Source organism: Pongo pygmaeus, chromosome 9, assembly GCF_028885625.2.
Source record: "Pongo pygmaeus isolate AG05252 chromosome 9, NHGRI_mPonPyg2-v2.0_pri, whole genome shotgun sequence".
Lineage (NCBI taxonomy): Eukaryota > Metazoa > Chordata > Mammalia > Primates > Hominidae > Pongo > Pongo pygmaeus.
In genome coordinates, this window is record NC_072382.2 from 56,924,455 (window position 1) to 56,930,907 (window position 6,453).

Sequence of the window (6,453 nt, forward strand, 5' to 3'; positions counted from 1 at the left end):
TACAGGTGCTCAGCCCCACCGTGTCCTCTCTCCCAACTACATAATGCCAACTAGATCAAATTCTGACTAAAGCAATCCTGCTAGTTAAAATTTCCATCAGAACATTGGCTCTGGAACAGAGAATCTGGGTTCAAGGTTTGACTTTACCATATACTAGCTGTGTAACCTAACTTCTCAAACAAAGTTCTTCATCTATAAAAAGGGGATAATAACACCTATACCTTCCCTTTGATTCAGAGGGAGGCAGAAACAGAGATAAAGGGACAGAGAGGAGAGAAATTGCACCCAAGAGAGAATCAAACACATCATAGTGCTTTTAAGCTGAAAACACTGTTATCACAGCAAGCAGTGAATAGCCATGAAAACAAGGAGGCCAGTTTTTAAAAATCTGGATGATGTAAATAAATGAGCCATTTGTTTCATCAAGTCTCACTTCATTTCAGTAAAGATGACATTTGTTATTATTTCTTGGAAAAAAAGAACCATCTTGATGCACTTATGTGTTGCTTTGCCCATTTCCATGCCTTTCACAGATGCAACGCATGGTCAGGAGCAACCTCTGAATGGTAGGTTAGAGTTAATTCTCTTTTTGAGATAAGAGCCAGTGACAAATATCAGACCACTGGTGCATAGAAATAGTGAAAAGCCCTAGTTACTCAAAGAATGTGGCTGACATTGAATACATTATGGTCCAATTATGTTTCTTTTCAGAGTGGTTTAGATGAGCAGATGGAAGTTGAGATTCCCAAGCCTGCAAGTCCCTCTTACAAAATGTTCCCTCTTTTATGTGGCATGGTTTAGATCAGTGGTTCTCAAAGTAGGAAGTGGGGAGCCCCCTAGGAAACATGTGAAATAATGCTAGAGTATTAGACAAAAGATTGAGACTTGTATTCTATTTATTATCTTTTTAGTGCATCATTGTGAATATGTTTTATACTGTCTGTGTGTATATATATATGTGTATATATATATATAGACACACACACATAAACCTGTGTGTGTGTTTGTGCATGTGTGTATTGCTCAAAAATGTTTCATGAGGGGACCATGATCAAATACATTTTGGAACCACGTTGTGGAAGCGTTTTGGGTTAGATCTGGGTTTGAATTTCCTCATCACCTTTGTGATGTGTGTTTCCCCATGACTTACTAACTTTTAGTTATCCTAAGGAATATGAATGAGGAAGCAGTGGATTCTAGTCCTAACATTGCCGTGAACTTCCTGTTGACCTAACTATGTGGCATAAGAGATTTAGTTCACTTTCATGGACTGCATTTGTTTCATTCCTCATTCATACCATGGGAAGAATAATAATGCCTTCTTGACAAAGTTCTTGTGAGGATTAAATAAATCACTGTTTCTAACTGAGCTCTCGTTTTCTGATTTGGGGTATAAAGGCAGTGTTTTAAGGCATGTGTTTTCAGGTTGCCCTCACTGTCCTGGTTCACGCTTTTGCCTGGTCTCCTTCATGCCCTCTGTTTCTCAGTGGTTCACTCGTTTATGGTAATTCTGGGAACAGTGAGGCAGAAACAGTGGGTTCCAGTCCCAGCACCACCAATTCACTTGCCATTGAGTGGACGTTCAGCTTGTACTGATTGAGCACCCTGCTGTGTGCACAACACGGGCTTACTGTCATCTATTCCTCATAGCATCTCAAAAGGGATTTAGGAATTTCTTCACTTTTCAGATTCAGAAGATGTAGAGAAGTGCTGTCCAAGAGACCTTTCTGCAGTGACGGAAGCATTCTATAGCTATGCTGTTCACTGTGGAGGCACTAGTCACATGTGGCTATTAAGCACTTGGAATGTGGCTTCTGTGACTGAGAAACTGACTTTTACATTCTATGTATCTTAAATAATTTCAACTTATATAGCCACGTGTGGTTATGGCTACTATGTTGGACAGCACAGTGCTAGAGATTGCCAACAGACCCTAGAACTCCAGAAAGTGATTTAAAAGAAAATACATTAGAGAGAACACTGAAAACAACACCATGAAATGAAGTGTCCATTAACAAGTGAGAAACTTCGAAGAATTCCAGAGAGAAAGCAAAAGGCTGTGGATTAACAGAGCAAGAAGGCCTGGCCACAGCAGTGTAGCAGTGTGTGGCGAGGCAGGAGCTGTCCAGGGACATCCCAAACTTGGACATGCAGAGTGGAAGGCACCCTGGGCTATCACAAGGGTGATGGATAAGAAGATGGGTCCAGGGCTAGGAGCTTTCCTCACTTTCCAGTGTGGCTCCAGACTAAGGGGCCAGAAATCCCAGGGAACTCCCCATAGAACCAGTGACCTCCAGAGGGAGTGGGACAGCTCACACCCAGGACACACACCGCCACTGCACACACCTGGTAGCAGGCTCCATCCCTGTCCCACAGTCCCTGCGGGAAAGCTCCTTTAATCAGAGGTAGTATCCACCAAAAGGAAAACAGAAATTCTCAAATGACATGGTAAACATATAACCAAAAATCCCAAATATAGTTGAAAAACCAGCACTATGAAGGTGAAACACCAAACTCAACACACAAAAGAACAAATATCCAAGAAAACGTAATTGATAGAGCAAACAAAGAAGACTTCCCCCAAGTTAGTATAATGAATATCCTCAGAGAGATGCAAGATGATACGTCATTTATAAAGCAAGGATGGGCTATATGAAAAAATTAGGTATCTTAAAAATTATAAATGTAATTATTTTAAAATCAGTAGATGAGCTGAGCAGAATGTACATGGAGGAAATGCAAATTAGTTCCATGTAAGATTGAGCTAAGGAATTCTCCTTTAATAAACCTAAAAGGACAAAGAAATTCTAACTTCTAATGAGAGTTTCAGCAAGAGGAAACAGATTAAATAGAGGGAGGGATTAATGAGAGAAATAATAAAAGGAAATTTCCTAAAGCTAAAAAAAGTGAGTTTTCAAGTTGAACTCATCCACTAAATTTCAAGCAAAATAAAATTTAAAAGGCCCTAACACAGGAAATTGTCATAAAATTCAAGAGAAGATCCTGAAAGTTTCTAGAGGAAACAAGACAAGTCAATAAAGGAACATGAATATGACTGGCACCAGAACTGTCATGCACTTTACTAAAAATAATTGAAGACATTTTTCAAAGGTCTGACTGAAAATTATTTTGGTTAGAGATTCCTAAATTTAACCAAACTAGCATTCAAGTGAAAGCAAAATGAAGACTATGAGGGATGGATTAGTGTCCCTCCAAAATTCGTATGTTGAAATCCTAACTCCCAGTAGCTCAGAACAGGACTGTATTTGGAGATAGGGTTCTTAAAGAGGTAATTAAGTTAAAATGAAATCATATGGATGGGTCCTAATCCAATATGACTTGTTTCCTTGTAAGAAGAGGAAATTAGGACACAGATACACAAGGAAGACCATGTGCAGATACAGAGAGAAAACAACCATCTACATTCAGAAGAAACCAACCCTGCCAGCACCTTGGTCTTGAACTTCCAGACGCCAGAATTGTGCAAAAATAAGTTTCTGTTGTTTAAACCATCCTGTCTACGGCATTTGTTACATTATGTGATAATTTAGTAAGTTTACAGCAGACTCTCTCAATGAATTCATTGAGAATGATTTACCTCACATACACACACACACACACATGCACACACACAGAATTAAAAATGTAAGATACAAAAAGTAAATAAAGAACAGTAATTGGGAGGCTGAGGCGGTTGGATCACCTGAGGTCAGGAGTTCGACATCAGCCTGGCCAACATGGTGAAACTCAGTTTCTACTAAAAATACAAAAATTAGCCAGGCATGGTGGTGGGCCCCGGTAACTCCAGCTACTTGGGAGGCTGAGGCAGGAGAATCACTTGAACCCAGGAGGCAGAGGTTGCAGTGAGCTGAGACTGCGCCACTGCACTCTAGCCTGGGTGACAAGAGTGAAACTCCATCTCAAAAAACAAACAACAACAACAAAAAAACAGTAATTGAGTGAAGAAAGCACTAAAATTTATCATTAGGTTTAAGTAAGTACTAATCCATAATGAACAAAACTAATTACAATCCAAAACTGAAACTACACATCATGTTGTGGGGAGGTGTGTAAAGGCAAGTTCAGAATGTGCAAAGAGGGCAAGACGTGATGGTCAAAGTGCAGCATTCATTTCAAGCAAGGAAGCTCCTTTTATTTTTTAATGCTTAATTATAACTTTATTTTTTCCTTTGTTCTTCTAAAAAAATAAAATGGGACACATGTGCAGAGTGTGCAGGTTTGTTACACAGGCATACATGTGCCATGGTGGTTTCTGCACCTATTGATCCATCCTCTAAGTTCCCTCCCCTCACCCATCTCCCACCTCACAGCAGGCCCTGGGGTGTGTTGTTCCCCTGTGTCCATGTGTTCTCATTGTTCAACTCCAACTTACGAGTGGAAGCTCCCCTTTATTTATTTATTTATTTATTTATTTACTTTTTTAAATTATGCTTTAAGTTTTAGGGCACATGTGCACAACATGCAGGTTAGCTACATATGTGTACATGTGCCATGTTGGTGTGCTGCACCCATTAACTCGTCATTTAGCATTAGGTATATCTCCTAATGCTATCCCTCCCATCCCCCACCCTACAACAGTCCCCAGAGTGTGATGTTCCCCTTCCTGTGTCCATGTGTTCTCATTGTTCAATTCCCACCTGTGAGTGAGAACATGTGGTGTTTGGTTTTTTGTCCTTGCGATACTTTGCTGAGAATGATGGTTTCCAGCTTCATCCACATCCCTACAAAGGACATGAACTCATCATTTTTTATGGCTGCATAGTATTCCATGGTGTATATGTGCCGCCACATTTTCTTAATCCAATCTATCATTGTTGGACATTTGGGTTGGTTCCAAGTCTTTGTTATTGTGAGTGGTGCTACAATAAACACACATGTGCATGTGTCTTTATAGCAGCATGATTTATAATCCTTTGGGTATATACCCGGTAATGGGATGGCTGGGTCAAATGGTATTTCTAGTTCTAGATTCCTGAGGAATCGCCACACTAACTTCCACAATGGTTGAACTAGTTTACAGTCCCACCAACAGTGTAAAAGTATTCCTATTTCTCCACATCCTCTCTAGCACCTGTTGTTTCCTGACTTTTTAATGATCGCCATTCTAACTGGTGTGAGATGGTATCTCATTGTGGTTTTGATTTGCATTTCTCAGACCTAAAACCATACAAACCCTAGAAGAAAACCTAGGCAATACCATTCAGGACATAGGCATGGGCAAGGACTTCATGTCTAAAACACCAAAAGCAATGGCAACAAAAGCCAAAATTGACAAATGGGATCTAATTAAACTAAAGAGTTTCTGCACAGCAAAAGAAACTACCATCAGAGTGAACAGGCAACCTAAAGAATGGGAGAAAATTTTTGCTATCTACTCATCTGACAAAGGGCTAATATCCAGAATCTACAATGAACTCAAACAAATTTACAAGAAAAAAAAAACAAACAACCCCATCAACAAGTGGGCGAAGGATATGAACAGACACTTCTCAAAAGAAGACATTTATGCAGCCAAAAGACACATGAAAAAATGCTCATCATCACTGGAAACTCCTCTTTTATCTGCTTTATATACTGATGTTCCTCTTAAGATTATCTACAGCAAAAAGTATTCTGATGCAAACACACACACACAAAAATTTTAAAGCTACTATTGGTTGGCCAGGTACAGTGGCTCAAGCCTGTAATCTCAGCACATTGAGAGGCTGAGGTGGGCAGATCACTTGAGCCCAAAGTTCGAGACCAGCCTGGGCAAAATGGTGAAACCACATCCCTACAAAAAATTAGCCAGGCGTGCTGGTGTGTGCCTATAGTCCCAGCTACTCAGGAGGCTGAGACGGGAGGATTGCTTGAGCCCAACAGATCGAGGCTGCAGTGAGCTGTGATCATGCCACTGTACTCCAGCTTAGGCGGCAGAACGGGACCCTTTCTCTAAACAAACAAACAAACAAATAAAAGCCACTATCCTAGACGATTTCTAAAGTCCTTTCTAGCTTTAACTTTCTAAAATCCTCATGATTGCCTCGTCTCTATGATGAAGATGCCATTCAGTGAAAACACAGACCAAGGATATCTCATAGGAGGCTATGCCACTGCTGTCTTTGTGAAATTGCCACAACCTTCTTGACAGTGAAATATTCTATCATTCAACAATTGCTTTGTGGGCAGGTAACCAAAGGGCTAATATCTGATGTGACGGCTGGATCATAAACCTCCCAGTTGGGTTCTACATGTACCTTACCTCAACATCTGGGTCAACATGAGTGGAAGGTGCTTGGTGCCTCAGTTCCCTCATCTATAACATGAAGAATTGGTCTTCATATCTCTGAACCTCTTGTCAGCTTTTCAATGCTATAATTTATATCAGTCCCTGGTGCTTGATCAAATTTAAACTGTGTGAATTCCAGACAAAGAGAAATGAGACCTCTAAAG